The 18,666-nt window shown below is 51.3% G+C and overlaps 1 long non-coding RNA gene across 1 annotated transcript; it reads right to left on the reverse strand.

Moving 5' to 3' along the window:
* Window positions 1-5,414: 5,414 nt before the first annotated feature.
* On the reverse strand, window positions 5,415-8,123 carry LOC149523466 (uncharacterized). Its single transcript, XR_016347039.1, has 3 exons — window positions 7,978-8,123; window positions 7,078-7,151; window positions 5,415-5,732 (listed from the first exon to the last, which is right to left on the reverse strand). It is a non-coding gene; the product is annotated as an uncharacterized LOC149523466 (long non-coding RNA).
* Window positions 8,124-18,666: the final 10,543 nt, after the last annotated feature.

Raw genomic sequence — 18,666 nt, forward strand, 5'->3', positions numbered from 1 at the left:
TATCCTAGTTAGGGCTTTGTGCAAGGGAAGGTGTGGCAGTATTTCCTAGAAATGCTCCGACTCTGGATTTGGCTGAATTCCCCTGTATGTTCATTTCAGAGCCTGCTCCCTTTCCCAATGCTTTGTCACCGGCTCTCTCTCACTTGGCCCTGGGCTTTATCTGTGTCATTCCAGAGGAGCTGCTGCCGTGGTTCATAGTTCAGAATTCAGCCTTTGAGGTAACTGGGGCTGGATCCAGCCAGGCAGTTGCTCATAAAGAGAGTCTATGTTGAGAAGATGGGGCCTTGCTTTCCTGTCCACGCCTGTAGCACGCTCCTTAGCTTGTGCCCTGCTTTCAGCATCCTGTGTGAGATGAGATCACTGTAAGAACAGCAGGGAGGAAAGGTAACTAGCAATTTCCAGGTGAGAGGCGTTTAGTTCAGCCAAGGGCCAGGGCGGGTCCTTGGGCTCACCTAAAAACCCTGTTTTCAAACCAGACTGGACCCTGCTAGAGTTGCCAGTGTTGGCAATTGAGTAAGGCTTGGCTGTCCCACGGCCCTGTCAGGAAACCTCTTCCCTGCACTCGCCTGGTCAGACACCTGGCTGCAGCATGTCATGGAGACTGGACTGACCTTCGGCTCTGGTGAGGCCACATCTAGAATATTGTGTCCAGTTCTGGGCCCCCCACTATAGAAAGGACGTGGATGCATTGGAGAGGGTCCAGCGGAGGGCAACCAAATGATTAGGAGGCTGGAGCACATAACCTATGAGGAGAGACTGAGGGATTTGAGCTTATTTAGTCTGCAGAAGAGAAGAGTGAGCGGGGATTTGGTAGAAGCCTTCGATTTCCTGAAGGGAGGTTCCAAAGAGGATGGAGAGAGGCTGTTCTCAGTAGTGATGGATGGCAGAACAAGGAGCAGTGGTCTCAAGTTACAGTGGGGGGGGGGTCTAGGTTGGATATTAGGAGGGTGGCGAGGTACTGGAATGGGTTACCTAGCAAGGTGGTGGAATCTCCATCCCTTCGGGTTTTTAAGTCTCAGCTTGACAAAGCCCTGGCTGGGTTGATTTAGTTGGGGTTGGTCCTGCCTTGGGCAGGGGGCTGGACTTGATGACCTCCTGAAGTCTCTTCTAGCTCTAGGATTCTGTGATTCTGACCAGAGCAAAGCTAAGGGGCAACAGCCTAGCTAAGCAGCGCAATGTGCATTGAGAGTGAAGCCCAGCGATGGGCCACCGAGGCTGGCGAGTGAGCCTCCTTCATCCCAGTGGGCTGCAAGATTGTCGTAAACAAGACGTTCCCACGGGGCCATGGTAGTTTTGCTCACTGCGCTCGTGCACCTAGCGTTTGCAGCGTGCGCCGACTGAACCGTAGCAGCGCTGGGATGGGATGCAGAGCACGCGCCCAGCTCTCCCAGGCAATGTGGTGTTCAGTCAGCACGCGCCCACTAGACTTGCTCTTGCGTTAAGTGTGTGTTGCTTCCATAATGCCAGTAGGAAAACCACCATGTGGAGAGAATCCAATTGGGATCTGGCAACCCTGCGTGTCGGCAGTGGGCAGCAAAACGTCTCGTGGGTCTCACACAGAGAATCCTGAGGGGTAGCAGGTTGCCCGCTGCTGGTGAAGAACCTTTTCTGGGCACTTAATGCTTCTGGAAATGGGATTGCTTGGGAAGCAGAGGGCGGCTTTGTTCCCAGGTATTTATTCCTCCTCCTGGCTGGCACCGCTCCTTTGCACTGACTGTAATTGAAGGGAAGGCACTCGAGAGTCAAGAGGCAATAGAAGAGGCTGGGCTCTCTACCACATTCCTTTGCAAATCCTATTGTGGAGGGAGGTGGCCAGAGAAATCCTCCGCTTGTGGCTTTTACAGTTTAAACAAGCACTCAGCCTGCCTCATTGAATGCTCTCTAGTCTTTGCCCCGCACTCAGCAAACAGCCCAGCCCTCTGGCTGGGTGGCAGGCTGGCACCTGCCTGTTCTCTGGCAGAAGCAAAGTGGCAACATTTCAGGGCATCCTGCAGAGATGGGGCAGGGCACATTTATAGCCTCTCTCTGCTGAAAACCTTGCTCCTATGTGCTCCATGGCATCTTCCTCTTCCAGTGTCCCTGCCGTCTGAACAGCCTGGGCCCAGTGCATATCTCTGCTGTTCATTATTTCTAAACAGCATCTGCGAAAGCAGCATGTAACTGAATTCTCAGGGCCAGACAGGGCACGTGGCGGAGAGGGGAAAAGGCCCAGGGCTAAGAACACAGTGCACGAGCTGAAGGTCTGAGCACCCTGTGCTGCTCGTGGCCTCACACCATTCTTGGGAGGCAGATAAAATAAGCCCTATTCTTTAGCTGGGGAAACAAGGACACGGAGGGTTTACATCTACACTGCACGGCTATTTCGAAATAAGCAATTCTGGAATAGTTATTCCAAAATAGCTTGTTTCGACATAGCACGTCTACACTGCAGGGAAACCTCAGAGTGAGTCTGAGGCAGGCGTCCCTAGTGTAGATGTGCTCTCTCAGTTTAGAGCCCCAGGAGGCACCAGGGAGGAACAACTTAGAATGGCCCTGGGGAGGGGCTATTTTGAAATAGCAGAAGTGGAGCATCTACACAGCCCCTATTCTGAAATAACTATTTCAGAACAGGCGTCATTCTTCGTAGAACGAGGTTTACAGAAGTCAGAATAAGTCTCCCTTTATTTCGAAATGATTTTGAAATACCGGAATGGCTGAGCAGAGGCTCGCAGTGTTATTTCGAAATAGCACTAGTTACCTCGAAATAACGGTGCAGTGTAGACGCACCCAGAGAGGGCTAACCCCCGCTCATCCAGCAGTGAGCAGCAGATCTATGGCTGTTTCCCAGTCCAGTGTTCTAACCTCCAGGCCGCTCTTATGGAAGCCAGATCTGGTGCTATTGACTCATTGTCTGTAAGTGCCAATGTCCTCATTAGAGGGTGGTGCCAAGTTCAGAAGGCCAAATTCTGCTGTCCCGGGAGAGGGCCCCACCCACAACACAGGGGAGACATTGGCTCCAGCAGGCTGAGGAGTTGGAAGTTAAACTCCTTTGCTGCTGATGCTTAAAGTTTTTGAACTATTGTCTCCGTTTTCCCAGCACATAACTCTCGCCCCTGGCAGAGGGTTTGCAGATGGGGCTGGGCCTCTGAATATGTCTGGGAGGACCAAAGATGACTGGATTAGAGAGGCTGTCAGGGGCAATGACAGCTAATGTGCCCAGCTGCTGAGTGGCCTATGGGAGAAGAGTTGGTGGGTTAGAGCCCAAATTCTGATCTACGCAATGATACGCTACAGAAACCACCCCTGCAATTGGCGTCCATCCTGGCTGACGCAATGGAGAGCTGTCTGCCTTGACTGTCAGCTCTGCAAACGAGGGGGTGTCTTCTCCTGAGGGGGTACATGCGGCATAGAATCACAGAGCACTAGGGCTGGAAGGGACCTCGAGAGGTCATCGAGTCCAGTCTCCTGCCCTCATGGCAGGACCAAGCATCGTAGACCATCCCTGATAGATGTCTGTCCAATCTGCTCTTAAATATTTCCAGAGATGGAGATTCCACAACCTCCCTAGAAATTATATTCCAGTGTTTAACCACCCTGACAGGGAGTTTTTCCTACTGTCCAACCTAAACCTCCTTTGCTGCAATTTAAGCCTATTGCTTCTTGTCCTGTCCTCAGAGGCCAAGGAGAATGATTTTTCTCCCACCTCCTTGTGCCACCCTTTCAGATACTTAAAAACTGCTCTCATGTCCCCTCTCAGTCTTTTTTCTAAACTAAACAAGCCCAGTTCTTTCAGTGGTCCCTCATAGCTCATGTTCTCTAGACCTTTCATCATTTTTGTTGCTCATCTCTGAAACTTCTCCAATGTGCATCTAGCACAGTGGAGCTGGGAACTTTGGTGGAAGGGAATCTTTGTGTCATCACGGTACAAACTTAATGACAAATGCTGGTTGTGCCTTTCAGTCCAAGGGTCCCAAAGCACCTCATAACCTGTGTGGGCCAGCTTTTCAAAGACTTCAGGTGTGTTGCCACTATGACTGGATGTGCCAAGGACAATTCTCATCGTTGGCACACAATTACCTGATCTGTATACATTGTAATTATGCATGCCAAAAAATGTGAAGTCCCTACAGTCTCTGAATATCTGAAGACGAAGGAATCCATTCTTCCTTCCACCACTGGAAGGCAATCAACTTGGGGGTGAATTGAATCCGCTGTTTCACCACAGTGCTGTGGAATAGTTGAGGTCAGAAAGCTGAGGATACGGTAGCAGCATGAAGGGGACAGAGAACAGCCCAAATGCAGCAGCTGGGATTTCCTGTTCCATAGGGAAAATCCCGAGTGGTGTAAAGCTTGCACAGATGGCTCTATACCACCTGCTCCTGGCCCTCCAACATAGCGGTGAGTGTGCCGGGGAGCTGGATTGCATTGTGTGCTAGCAATTCTCGTCTCTTAGGAAACCCCCTAAGGAACGGTTCGAGATTATGCCAGTTAGAGCGGCCTTGAGGCTACTTTAATTTGAACTAGAGGCAAACTGCTCCTGGGACCAGAGAAGAGGGAGGGAATAGGAAAGTAATGAAAACTCTCCTTCTAATCAAGCCTTCCCTAAGTGGCCCGTCTCCAACACAACTTGGGTATTCCTGAGAATCTGACTCAGAGATTAACATTTATCTGGGTTTTAGAGCTGTGCTATTTAAGAAGCAATAACTGGCTTCTCAGAAGCCATATACAGCCTTGTTCCCAAGGTTTCAGACAACAGCAACAGGTTTGCACTCGTGCTTAATTGCTTTTTATGGGGGCGAGGGGAGGAGAGAGCAAAATCAATAACCTTCCCCAACTCACTTTGGCGAAGTGAAAACAAATAATAATCCTGGAGAACAGAGCTATTCAGTTGCCAGTATTAACATTCAAAGTGTGATTTCCTCAGATGCACAGTGCCACAGCAATTTCACTATACCTGAAATTTAGGAAAATTTGGTGTGTGGATGGATGTGTGTGCAGAGGTAGCTATGCACACATACCGGGTCTAGCTTTGCTTACTGAAATATGGTTTGGAAATAAACTCTATAAAATCCTTCCCAAGTTACTAAAGGAATGTCTGGGTAGAGTCAAAGGAGCTGAATTTTGAAAGGTCATCCGTGCCGTATGCCTATGTAGTGTGGGTGCCTGCATTAAAGTGACTATTTGCTTGTATAAATGACAGCATGCAAGAACTGCCCCTCCTGTGCATGAAAATGCAGCTCTCACTGTGGTGACTGCACAGCTATGCCAGTTACATGTGTAACTGCACACGTGCTCAGCCAGTAAGGGGATATACAACAATGTTAAAACCCTTAGAAGATACTTGTGGTGTTTTATGTGTTGTTGCATTCTCAGTTGTAGGCACAATCTGTCCCTGAATGGTTCACAGGCTACATCCTGGCTCCTATTATGGTGTGTGCTGGAATACCGGTTTGAACAGTTGGCCGGAGTCAAACCCGCTTAATTCCCAAATATAGAGGACGTGCCTGGGGGGTAGGAGTGGGAGCATAGCCAGCCGTCCTTGTGCTCTGGTGATTCTAAACTGATGTAACAGTCCCCTGGGAGCAGTTACCAGCCTATGCAAATGAGAACAGCCTTGAAGCTGGTCACAGGGTGGTGTGGGTGTGTAAAGGAAGAATAAAGTCCAGTCTTCTTGCCCTTCTGGCCCCATGCTGAGCAGAACATCGGGCCCTCCAACCAGATGTCTTCAGCTTGTCCCTGGTGGATGAGCAGCCCTGAGAGGTTACAAACCATTTGTAAGTGGTTTCATGTGAAAGTACCAAGAAGAAAGTGCACATGAATCACCAGGGCCACAGAGAGGCATGTGACACGCCAGGGGAAAGGCCTTGCGTGCTGCGAATTCATGCTGCATTGATTAGCCATCTCCACACCAAGTAATTCACAGCCCCCTCTTTCCAGCAGTGGTCCTGACCTGAAGATGACAGCTCCGGGAAAGCATGAAATCAACTTAACCCTCACATGGGGGCCAGCTGCTTTTGTGTTGCACTAAAAGTCACTACTGAGGCCGAGTGTGCAAGGTGCATGCTTTGCCTTTATTCTAATCCTGTTCTCTCCTCTTACTGTGATTGAATTAAGCAGCTAATCTTGTTAGTGGTGTGATCACTCGGGGACCAGTCCCGAGGGCAAGCCCCTGGGAGGGCTTTGTTGTCAATAACTGTCTCAGTTCTAACTGTAAATCCTAATCCTCTGTTTTTAGCCCACGTTCATTGTCTCCCTCTTTTTCTCTCTGCCATTCACAACCTGGAATTTCCTCATTAGTCAGGTTGGCCACTTTCTGTAGGCAGTGACTGAAGGCCCATTAGTACCTGTGTTCAAAGCAGGGAGATTATTTTACTAGAAAGCGTTTCTGTTCTGCTGGCTTTGATCAGATTTAAAAGGATGAGCAGGCTAACCAGTGATTGAGTTCATGGAAGTCCTGCTAATCCAGAACCATCCGTAACTCCTTCGCTCACTTGTCAGGACTGGCATGCACCAGCCTGTGTTTCTCCTGCAGAAACGTGGAAGGAATGTTCAGCTAAACAGGGGAGACATCCAACCTGGTTTTGCTTTTGTGAAAACTGCTCCCGCCTCTGAAAATCCTCATTCTGCTTTAGCGCCTGGGTGTGCTGTTCCCACTAAACCACTGGATGCAGGATTTGGGCCTTTAACTAGGATGCCAGGGAGATCAAGGAGTCCTGCACATGTAGTGCTGGCAGGATCAGTTCAACCCGTGAAGTTCTTGCCAGGTTGGCTCAGTTCACCTGCAAATAGCCATGTTTGCAGGTGCAAGAGGGCTGTGCCCACACACCCATGCAGCTCCCCAGAGCACCTATGTTTAAACTAGGGACATAAAATCCCAATTGATCAGTTAACTGGCTAAACATTTGGTTAACTGGACCTTTAACCAGTTAACCAGTTAAGTGGGATCCCGTCCTCGTGGCTGGGACTGCTGCCAGCTCCCAGCCCTGCTGGGTAGCTCTCCACTCGCAGTAGATTGCAGGTGCCCCGGCTGCTCCCAACCAGGGCCGGCCCACAACATTTTGGCACCTGTGGGAAGCTCAAATGATGCCCCCATGTCACCTTTTCTCCTGCCTGCCTCTTATGTCTCTTGTGCCTTCCGTCCTCCAGCACAGCACTCCACCATTTCTGTGCATCTAGAGCAGAGAGAATACATGTGCACCAGCAGCAGACACAATTTTCTACACTCTGGGTCCTAGTGGCGCCCTCCCCCCGCCACAGACTGGCACCTGAGGCGGCCACCTCAGTTTGCCTCATAAGGCCAGCCCTGCTCCCAAGCACTGGTTAACTGGTACCTGGTAAGCATCACTCGGTAAGGACGATGCTTACTAGGTAACCGGTTACTTATTCACATCCCTGTATTTAAACATGTGGCCCCCAGCATTGTATGCAAATTCATAAATACTTTGCTCTTACACAGCACCGCCCTCCCTCTGAGGAGGCTCTCAAAGCCATTTAAAAGGGAGGCTGTCTGTTGTGTCCATTTGACACAAGGGAGCTGGGGCAGGGTCACCCAGCAAGTCCGTGGTCTCAGTCCCTTTCACTAACCATGCCCCCCTCACTGGTCACATTTGAGATCAAACACAGTTCCCAGCATTTCTCATGGGTTGCTCTGTGCTGCTTTGGAGACAGGCGAGCGCTCATTGTGCACAGCCGTAGCATGTGTTGGGGGAAGAACTGCTGGGGGATGGGTTCCCTCAAAATAAATCAGCTGAGGCTTGTAGCTCATTTGTATCCCCCTTCCCCATCACCCAGTGGCAGCCTCGTTTTTGGGGCACGCTCTCCTACTACCAGGAAGCTTTAGTTAAATAGTAAGAGTGTCAGTGCTGACGGAAAGGTAGTCCTGCCTGGGCTTAAACCAAACCACTGCCTTCTCACAGGGTCCTCTCTCCAGCTGCCTTCTCATAGGGTCTTTTTAGCCAGGTCCCTGTTCACCTCTACCCATCACTGATCTCTACCCACTACTGCTTTTAGTTCCTGCCTTAGCTAGTGCGGAGTCCTGCCCGACATCATAGCAGTAGCCAAAGGGGATGGGTATACAGCAGCTGGGAGCAGGGCTCCTAGAAGGGCCCAGACAGACATGTGCTAGCGCTGCCATGTCACAGTGTGGACATCACAATGCAAGGGTGGTTCAGGGTAGACACAAGGCCACCTGGCTGGCCTGGCCTCAGTTCAGGGGGCCAGCCTCTGTAGATGCAGCCGTGTTTTGGGTTGGGGGGCCACTGACCCACAGAAAAATCAGTTGGACAGAGGGCGGTGGAGCCTGGAGCGCCAGTGCAGGCTCCCTGATGCTGGTGGGGGGAAGGAGGGAGGAGCCCTGGGGACCAGATCCAGGCAAGCCAGGGACCACACCTGGCCCCTGGGTCTAAGGTTCCTCACGCCTGCTGTAGAAGCTGGGAGGCCCAGTCTCAGTGCATGGTACTACATAACCTTTCTACCTGCCTGTGTGGGAAGTGGGAACTGGCTGCTGGTGCTAATAACCCCTCTGCCCTGGATTACAAAGCTTTTCAGGCCAGATCATGGAAAGTGAGCCCTTCTCCCAGCTGGCTGCAGGTGTGCACATCCAAGGCCTTTGTCAAATGGCCTCTGGACCTGCCTGTTTGATCCTCTCCGCTACAAACATGGCTATAAACCGACACAATAAAGAAACTTTGTAGGGTTTGTATCTGCATTAAATTGCTACAGTAGTTTCTCGCCCACACAAGAGCAAATCCTTTTAACACCTACACACACATTCCTCTGGGCCACTAGGTGTGGTTTCCTGTCTGCAGAAAAGTGGAAATTAGAGCTGATAAATTCTGGGGAGAGCCTGCTATATTAAAATCTTAAAGTCTCTTTCTTTAAAAGGCTATCCCTTCTCTTCCTCCCTCCCCCCCCTTTCCTACTCCCTGCTATGGTAACAGAGAGAAACCCAGATATCAAACATAACACCTATCTCAAATGCAATGCTTTTCAGCAGAAGTTCCCAGCATTTCAGTCTTTAATGTATTTATTCCCCCCCCCCCCCCACACACACACACACACCGGCTGTGTCTACACTGGCATGAATTTCCGGAACTGCTTAAAACGGAATACTATTCCGTTTTCAGTTTTTCCGGAAAAGGAGCATCTACATTGGTAGGCTGCTTTTCCGGAAAAGCGTCTGTGGCCAATGTAGACGCACTTTTCTGGAAAAGAGCCCCGATCCCATTTTCGCAATCGGGGCTTTTTTCTGGAAAAGACTACTGGGCTGTCTACACTGGCCCTTTTCCGGAACATTGTTCCAGGATAAGGACTTATGCCCGAGCCGGAGCAGAATAGTTTTTCCGGAATAGCGGCTGATTTTGTACAGTAGAGCGTCGTTGCTTTTCCGGAAATTCAAGGGCCAGTGTAGACAGCTCGCAGCTTATTCCAGAAAAGCGGCTGATTTTCTGGAATAAGTGGCCCAGTTTAGACACAGCCACCATGTCCATGAAGTAAGAGGGGAGGTGGAGTAGCTAGTATTTTAGAACTGGAGAGGGGTAGGCAGGACTCCTGGGTTCTATTTCTGCCTCCAGCACCCTAACTCACCCTTTCACCTTGCACAGTTCACATTGTCTGGCTGTGCCTCAGTTTCCCTATCCATTAAAAGGGGGTTAATGATGTTCCCCTGTCAGGGGCAGGGTGGTGTCAGGTGTAATTAATTATTAATTGCCGCCAAGGTCTTTTATACCCTCAGAGGGAAGTATTGCCCGTACAGAAAAGGATCAGGGGGGTTTCCTGTTCTCGAGGTGCTGTGTACCATTATCAGGTAGCATTGAGCACTGTGGGATACATAGGAGTCCCCAGTTCCCATTGGCATCAGGGGAGTTTGAAATGCTGTGATGTCTTTGGGGCAGTCCAGCTAAGTTTAGGCCTGCTGGAGTGGCACAACGAGGCCTGAAATCAGCTGCAGGACGCTGGAGGGGCTTCCTGCTGTTTTGCAGAATCTCTGCCTTGCAGACAGGTGTTTGTCACCTGCGACCCCATCTGGCAAAGGGGGGGGGGCTTCAGGGAGCAGCTGAGTAGATACATTGTGGATTGTGGAGCAAGCCAAGAAGGGGAGCACTACATTCTAGCCAGTCCTCAGTTGATAGGGGAGTGCTCTAGCCAATGTGACTTAGAGCAGCCCTATGGCTGCTTTAAATTATGCAGGGGCTTTTTTTTCTCTCCCACAGTCCCAGGATTAGAGCAGCAGAAAGATGGCTTAAAGCCACCCTGTTCTCTCTGTGCCAAGTGTCAGCAGCAAACATCCCAGGCATTTTACAAACTCCAGTTGTGTCAGTGGGTCGTACTATCTGGGTCAAAGCCTCTGACTCTGATGCAGACTGTGGTAAAAACATCTCTCAGTATGAACAGGAAGCAGGAAACACTGCAGATGCAGCCATTTTAGCCAGTCGCTCTAAATCCATCCCAGAATGAAAATAATCCCCACCCCACTGCTCCCAGTGAAAATATAGGGCATGGAGGGGCAACCTAAGCTAGTGACTGGCCCTCCTTCATCTAGTGGGCCACAAGATTGTTATAACCAAGTTGTTAGTAGGTAGGTGTAACCTACCTGGGATAGAGTAGTTTTGCTAATGGTGCTTGTGTACCTAGAATTTGCGGGATGTGCCAGTTGAATCAAAGCAGCACTTTGATTGGATGCTGAGGGAACACACAGATCTTACAATGTTGCATACAATCAGCATGCACCTCATAGAATCATAGAATACTAGGGCCGGAAGGGACCTTGAGAGGTTATCGAGACCAGTCCCCTGCCCTCACGGCAGGACCAAATACTGTCTAGACCATCTCTGATAGACATTTATCCAACCTACTCTTTATCTCCAGAGATGGGGATCCCACAACCTCCCTGGGCAATTTATTCCAGTGTCTGACTACCCTGACAGTTAGGAACGTTTTCCTAATGTCCAACCTAAACCTACCTTGCTGCAGTTTAAGCTTTTTGTTCTATCCTCAGAGGCCAGGAAGAACAATTTTTCTCCCTACTCCTTGTGACACCCTTTTAGATACCTGAAAACCGCTATCATGTCCCCTCTGTCTTCTCCATTCCAAACTAAATAAGTCCAATTCTTTCAGTGTTCCTTCATAGGTCATGTTTTCTAGACCTTTAATCATTCTTGTTGCTTTTCTGTGGACCTTCTCCAATTTCTCCACATCTTTCTTGAAATGCAGTGCCCAGAACTGGACACAATACTCCAATTGAGGCCTAACCAGCGCAGAGTAGAGCCGAAGAATGACTCTCGTGTCTTGCTCACAACACACCTGTTAAGGCATCCTAGAATCATGTTTGCTTTTTTTGCAACAGCATCACACTGTTGACTCATATTTAGCTTGTGGTCCACTATAACCCCTCGATTCCTTTCTGCTTTGTACTCCTTCCTAGGCAGTCGCTTCCCATCCTGTATGTGTGAAACTGATTGCTCAATTCATGTGCCTTTGTTTTAAGTGTGTATCACTTTAATAACACCATTAGAAAACAAAAAACCTACACGGATGGAAACCAGGAGAATCTGGCAACCTGTGCATGGGCCAACAGTAAACCAAATGTTTTGTGGGCCACACACAGAACCTCAACGGGGCACCTGTGGGCTGCAGGTTGCCCACCACTGGTACAAGGGATGGGGTTTCGGATGGTCCAGCTTGCATGGATTGTAAGACCTCCAGGGTGTGGATACAACCAAATGGTACTGTTACAAAGAGCTTGGGTGGGTGGATGTACTAAATGGGAGCTCACCATTTCATGCACTCAGCATTCCTGAAATGGTCTGGTCACTTCTGATAGGTGTAGCCTGGCAATTTCCAGAACTGCTGCAAGGCTGGTCAAGGTACAACAGGGTCTGTGCTGTCTCCCACAGCAGCCGGGCTCCATAGCCAGAAATCAGCTGGACAGCTCAACTTGCCTTTGACGAGTGCATCGGGAACAGCAAACAAATTCTGATGGAATTCCCGAAGCACAAGAGGCCCATGTACTGAAAAGCATCTAGTATTTCCCTGGAGAATCTAGAGGTACGTAACCACACTGAGCTGACCTGTTCTGAAATAATCCCCAGAGCTGGGAATAGGAAACCCCGGTGTGCAGCTGTGGCAGCCAAACTCATGTCTAGTCTCCGGCACCTGAGGATCATGTCAAGTCACAATTCAGGCAACGGCTCAGGGGAGGTGTGACGGACCCGTGGGGGTCCGCACTTCCAGGAGGCAGGCCTCTTCTTCCCTGTGGCGAGGAAGGCGAGCCGGTGCCGTGGCCGGGCGGGGTAGTCCCGGCCTCTGGCTCAGTGAGACCAGGGCCAGGTGGAGGAACGGCGCGGCCCCGCCCCATAGGAGGAGGGGCCGAGGTACGCTGACACTCCCCAGCGGGACACCGGGGGAGCATACCAGCAGGTGGGAGCAGGGAGGCTCAAGTGGTGGGGCTCCAGATGCTCCACCCGACGTCCCGGAACAGGACGGCGCAGGGGGGGAGGGGCACTGACGCCCGGCGTCCATCCCCGGGCCGTCTGAAAGGTGGCCAGGACAGAGGCAGGGAGAAGGCGCATAGAGGCGGCGGCTCCGGCCGGCCCAAAGGCAGGAGGATCTGACCCCATGCTGGAGCAATAGAGGCGGGGCTTGTGGGCCACCGGAGCATCAACGTGGACCGGAGGCGGATCAAGCAGGGGTAAGGCCCCACGTCAGTCCCCCGGGCCAGACCACCAGGGAGGGGGATAGGAAGCAGCCCTGGACGGCGCGCCTCTGGTGCCCGTGGACAGACGTGTTTTGGGATTAACCCCTGTCCGTCATGCAAGGGGAGCGTCGCACCCTGCACTTAGGGCCCTGGGCTGGGACCCGGTGGAGAAGGCGGGCCTGAGTCCCCCTTCCCCCACACCCTCTTATCCCAGGGGTTTGCGGTCATGCCAGTAAACTGGAAACCCAACCCAGCTACTACGCATTATCTCTGGACCCTGCCCTGGGTAGGGGCTAGACTTCAGGGCGTTGGACCCTACTCAACCTTCCATACGGCGATTCACGGGTTCGCCGAGCCCCTCTCCCGATCCAGGAGGGGGAGATCGCACCCTATGACCTGCCCCGAGGTCAGGTGACACGAGAACCAAACTCAAGTCAGGCGGTGGGTCCACTGAACCCCCCTCCTGGGTGGGAGAGGGAGGTCGCACCCTTAATACCCGTCACAGGAGGGGTTCGTTGCGCAGATTGACACAACTATTTGCCTGGCACACACAACCATAGTAACAATGCACGGAATACATGCGTGTGCATTTAACGGTTTTGAATATCTGATCCAATGTCTCTAGCATTGCAAAAGGGAAATAGATTGTGGTGAGGCCAGAGGAGGGCAGCAGGGATTTAAAAACACCCGAACTAGATAGTAATATACAGCTTTCCAAGTTTTAAAAAAAGGACCTTGAGAAGAACTCCTAGGCCAGAAACCACCCATGGGTCATATTCTCAATCTTCTTGCATAGAAAGGTAACAAGTATTGAGGTAAGACTGTTTTCCTCCTAATGTATAAAACACTGTGTCCAAATAACAGGCATTGGAATTCAGCATGCACCTGAATGTGAAATGTTGCCACTTGCCAATGTCTCTTGGGCTGTAGGCTCATTGGAGCAGAGGAGTCCTATGTTTGGAGAGCCCTTAGCACTAAGGAGTCCCCTGGGTTGGTGCTGCTCACTGGGACTATTATTTGATTGTGTATTTTCAGCTGTAGATACACTATGATTTTAAGAGCAGTAAATGAGGCAGAATGCCAGTCAAGATCTCTGATACCAGTCTTCAGGGGGGACTGATTTTCCCCCAACATTACAGTGCCGTGGGAAATGCTACGCACAAATTGGGGGGGGGGCGGGGGGATGACAGGTGCTGAAGAAGCACAGGAAGAGGGGACAGGAGCAGAGGACATGAGGTACAAAGAGTCACTTGGAAGCAGATCCCCAAGTGGACGTGTTTGAGGGTGAGGACGAAGTGACCATGCTGCTTTGTTCAGGTGCGGCTGCCAGGGGGCAGTTGGGCTACACTGAATCCACTCAGGAGGGGTACATCTACACAACAGGGTATTTCAGAGTCACAAAGTGCGTGTCTACACAGCCATTATTTCGAAACGACGTCGAGCTGGAGGACTTCTTACTCCCATTCCTGGAACCGTCATTTCACGAGGAGTAAGGGAAGTCGACGGGAGAGTGCTCTTCCTTCAGTTTCCTGCTGTGTAGACTGCGCCAAAAGCTGAATTAAGCTGTTTTGACTTCAGCTACACAATTGACGTAGCTGAAGTCGCGGAGCTTAATTCGACTTTTGGCCCGCTGTGTAGATGTGCCCGAGCCGTCCAGATGAGAGACTGCGCTGCCGCGACAGGGAAGGACTATGGATTGAAAGTCCCCTGGGTAGATAAAGGCACAGCTTGAGGCTCTGTTCAGCACAGGAATGGAGAAGGGTTTGGCAAAGGGAACCTAAGCCACCTCTGTGCCTCCCCTCATATCGTGGGGCCATCTAGAAGCCACTTTGCTCCCTGGTGCTTCTTCAAGCCACGTCAAGGCTGCTCTTTGTTGAGCCAGCCACACATGGCTCCCAAATGGGCTCTTGTGTAGGCCGAGCAGGAGTGCGGACAGCCCCTACAGGCCTCTGGGCAAGGGGTGTGGGGACCTGGCTCCACACTCCCGGAAGGGGTAGGGCTGGAAGCCTCCAGCCCAGAGCGTGACCCCCTCTCCCAGCCCTCAGAGCCACTTGGAGCGTGCAGATGCTCCTGCAGCAATTTAAAGGGCCAAGGGCCCTAGCCACTGCTGCTGTTCAGTACTAGCCATGGCAGCCAGGAGCCCCAGGCCCCTTTGAATTGCCTGGTCTCAGGGCAACTACCCCTTTTGCCCCCTCTTTGTTGGCAGGCCTGAGGCTTTGCCCAGGCCCTCTTCCTCAGCATGCCCCTTATGCTAGGAACTAAGAGGGCAGGAGCTAGAGCCATTCCCAGTGCGCTGTGCTGCCCAGGGAACCCTCTTAGGCAGCGATTATTCCCTGGAGCTGGTTCCTCTCGCAATATGGCTGCCGTACGCCGTCTGCGTGGTGAAGGCACCACCGCAAAGCACAGCATCTGGCTCATAGTGCTCAGCCATTTCCTTTTTCCAAGTGAAGGGGGCACTCGGCAGGAAGGGCTGTTTCCTTGTTAGCACTATGAAGGGAACGGAAACAATTGGCGCAGAGTCTGGCTCAAAGGAAGGAAGTAGCTGGAAGTTTTCTCTTTTACTAGACTCATGGGGCTGAACAGGCCTTTAAAACTGGGAGAGTTGCCGGACTCACCTCCCACGCCGAATAGGCCAAAGAGAGTTTCTTGGAGGCTGTAGATGGGGATGCCACGGGGCCGCAAGGATCAGGCTTCAGGTTCTGTGCTGCGTGTGTCCGGAGGGGCGTGCTGCCGCATAGTTACACGGATAGGCAGAGGGCATGGCCCTGGATATTTTTACAGGTCTGGCAACCTGCCAAAGTGATCCAGGCCCTGCGGAAGAATGCAGAATGTGCCCTCCCAATGGGCTTCCTCAGTGAGCAACGGATGATTCAGCACCATCAACATGGCTGACTCATTCTTACTCACTGATCACTGTGTGGGGTCAGGATGGAATCCCCTCCCCCTCCCCATGTCCCATTGGCAACGACCTTGGGATTTTTCCACCACCCTCTGCAGCATGTGGAGATGAGTCACTTGCCTGGGTTATCTGATCATTTCTCCATGGCACATAACAGTCGAGTGCCCTTCGGGGTGTAATGCTTTGGTCTCATTTTGTTTGCTGGGTTTAACGTGAGGATACCGTGCAGCGTTAGTGGCCTCTGCTCTACAGCAGGTCAGACTAGGCTCAGGTGATCCCTTCCGGCCTCAACGTGTAAGAAAATCACCATGCAAAGCGTCCCACAGGCAGGTTTGAAACCCGGGAGCTGTCGCACTTCTCAGGCTGCTATAAAGCAGGCAGTAGCAAGGGAGGTAGGAGGGTGGTGCCGGCAGGCAGAGGATAAAAAGTAGCAGAGTTGCAGAAAGTTCTCTGCCATTCTGAGCATCTTGGGCCTTTTTGAGAGTAGGAAGAGGCAAAGCAGGGACTGCTACAGTTAGACGAACAGCCACCAATTAGGGGACCTGATTTTCCTCTTTCATGGTAGGGCTAGTTCACTGGGGTCCCTCACAACATGTGGGGAAGTGCACTATAGGGTATCCACCCCAGCACAGTTATGGGAGGACTGGGTTTATCACTGACCATGGTCTGGTTTGATTGCCCAGCTATGTAGTAGGGGAGCTGCCTAGTTGCTTATAGGAAACTATCAATGTGGGCAACCAAGGACTATGGGAATAGCAGTGAATGGTTACGTAGAACTAATTCCTAACCATGGCTTGTATAGACATTTACTGCGCGCCTTAGCTTAACAAGCCCCACGCAGAAAAGCTGGAATCCTTTATTTTTCATCATGCGGAACAAGCTTCATAAAAACAGTCCAACTGCACCCCCTGCTGACAAACGCCTATTACGGCAGCCTACTAAAAACTGCATTGCGTGCCAATATTACCCCTTGCACAAACCATAGAGGGGGGTGGATCCTTGGCCCTTGCTCCAGGAGGCTTGTGTTACTAGTTACCTGTGATTCCTCAGGATGTGGGAATCTCTGGAGAGTGTAGAACTAGAATGATCTGCTTCTAGTTCTCTCTAAATCAGAAATATGGCCATATTCAGACAGAACAATGGAGAGCTATACCCGCTTTGCTTGCCCATTCTGTGAGGGGTGGGCCCGGGAGAAATGTGGCCAGAGCCCCAGTACACTTTAGTGATCACTGGTTCATGAGTCTGTTTAGAAGTGGTAGCCAGCCAGCATAGTTTAGAGCAGCCCAAAGTCTGCTCTAAAACTATTCTATGAACCTCCTTTGAAGTAGGAATAAGAGATCTCCGGAAAAGGGCTTTTTTCCAGAGGATCGGGGCCAGTGTAGACGCTCTTTTCCGGCTTTTCTAAAAGCCGGAAAAAAGCGGCGGACATTTTTATTTTAATGCCGCGGGGGATATTTAAATCCCCCGCGGATTTCCCTATTACGACCTGTCAAATTAGCATGCCCATTCGGAAAAGGGGCCAGTGTAGATGTAGCCCAAGTCTACCAAAGGTCGATTGGACTTAGGGTCCTAAGTCACTTTTGACAATGGGATCTTTGATGCTGAAGTCACCAAGATGCTTTTAAAAAAGTTACCCCTGATGTTTTTCTCCAGCTCTTGCAGTCATGTGAGGACAAGACACATTCATTTTTTTTAAAGTAAGTTATTAGCCCTCCTGATGGCAGAGACAAAAATGGAAACTGGTGCTGTTTGTTCTAGGGCAGACCCCCAAAGGGTCTGATTACAGGCAGCTGTACTGTTCTCAAACCGGGCTTCTGTTCTGCTCTTGAAATTGGACAAGGACATGAGCATAGGTAGGGTCTACAAGGATATGGTCAACTGTATAGCATACTGATCTTCTGCCTGCTCCCCAGGATGAAAAAACTATATGCTACCAGATCTGGGGGCAAATCTTTCACCAACTTTGATTGAAGTACAGGTTGTGTATCGTTCTGAGTTTCAGACATGAAAGTGTGCGACTGGCAGTAATTCCATCTTAATTTACATCTAATTGTGTGTAGGGTTACCAGGTAGTCTCAAAAAAAAAAAAAAAAAGAAAAAAAATGGACACACTTGATCGGGGGGGAGGGCCAGAAGGAAGGGGAGGGTGAGAAGCAGAGCTGGTGGGGGGGTGGAGATCGGGGGCAGCAGGGCTGGCCGGGGGGAGATTAGAGGAGGGGCGGCTGGCAGGAAGCAGAGCTGGCCGAGGGGGCGGTCAGATGGAGTGGGGCTGGCCGCGGGGGGTGGGGGGGAGGAGGGGCAGGGAGAGGAAATCAGCTGGTGGGGAGAGGGACTGACCCAGGCACATGAAGATTCCAGGGCACTGCCCGTCCCGTGCACAGTCCCTGCAAAGCAAGTCCGGCTGCAGCTCAGGAGCAGGGACAGGGCTTCCCCTCCTCTTCAGATGCAACCAGAGGCTCCCAGTGCCAATCACGCCCCACCTCCCAGCCACTCCCACCAGGCTTCCATCCGGCGTCCCGCCGGAAAACCAGAAAATACTGGACATTACACATGTCCGGTATTTTCTAATTTTTTTTTTTACCATACAGAGGCCCCAAAAACTGGACTGTCAGGTAGAATAACAAACACCTGGCAACCCTAATTGCGTGTGGTTTTTCCCTGAACATGTAGCTTCCAGCTCTCCTATTTTGAGCCCTGGATTTTCAGAGCTGCAGGGTCAAAAAGGTTGACCCTGAATTTGTAATCTCCAATATTCTGGCAGAGGTAGTTGCAGTAACTCTGTGTGCAATGGCTAGCTAAACCATTTCACCATAACCAGACCCATCAATGGGGCCAAGTTGCCCCAAGGCCTGGAGATTCAAAAGGGTCTGGGGCTTCTGGCCACAGAAGTGCAGCAGCCGGAGCCCTGGACCCTTTAAATTGCCTCCAGAGCACCAAATGGCAAGCTCCGGGTGGCTCTGAGGGCTGGCAGAAGCAGGAAGGCTGGTGTGGCATGTTCCAGGTGGCACTGGGGGTTGGCTGGCCTACCCACACTCCTGTGCTTGAGGCCCTGCCTTTCCAGGAGCTGCCCCCTCCCTTGCTCAAGGGCCCAGCA

This window comes from Pelodiscus sinensis, chromosome 17, assembly GCF_052426305.1.
Source record: "Pelodiscus sinensis isolate ZL-2025 chromosome 17, ASM5242630v1, whole genome shotgun sequence".
NCBI classification, from domain to species: Eukaryota; Metazoa; Chordata; order Testudines; family Trionychidae; genus Pelodiscus; species Pelodiscus sinensis.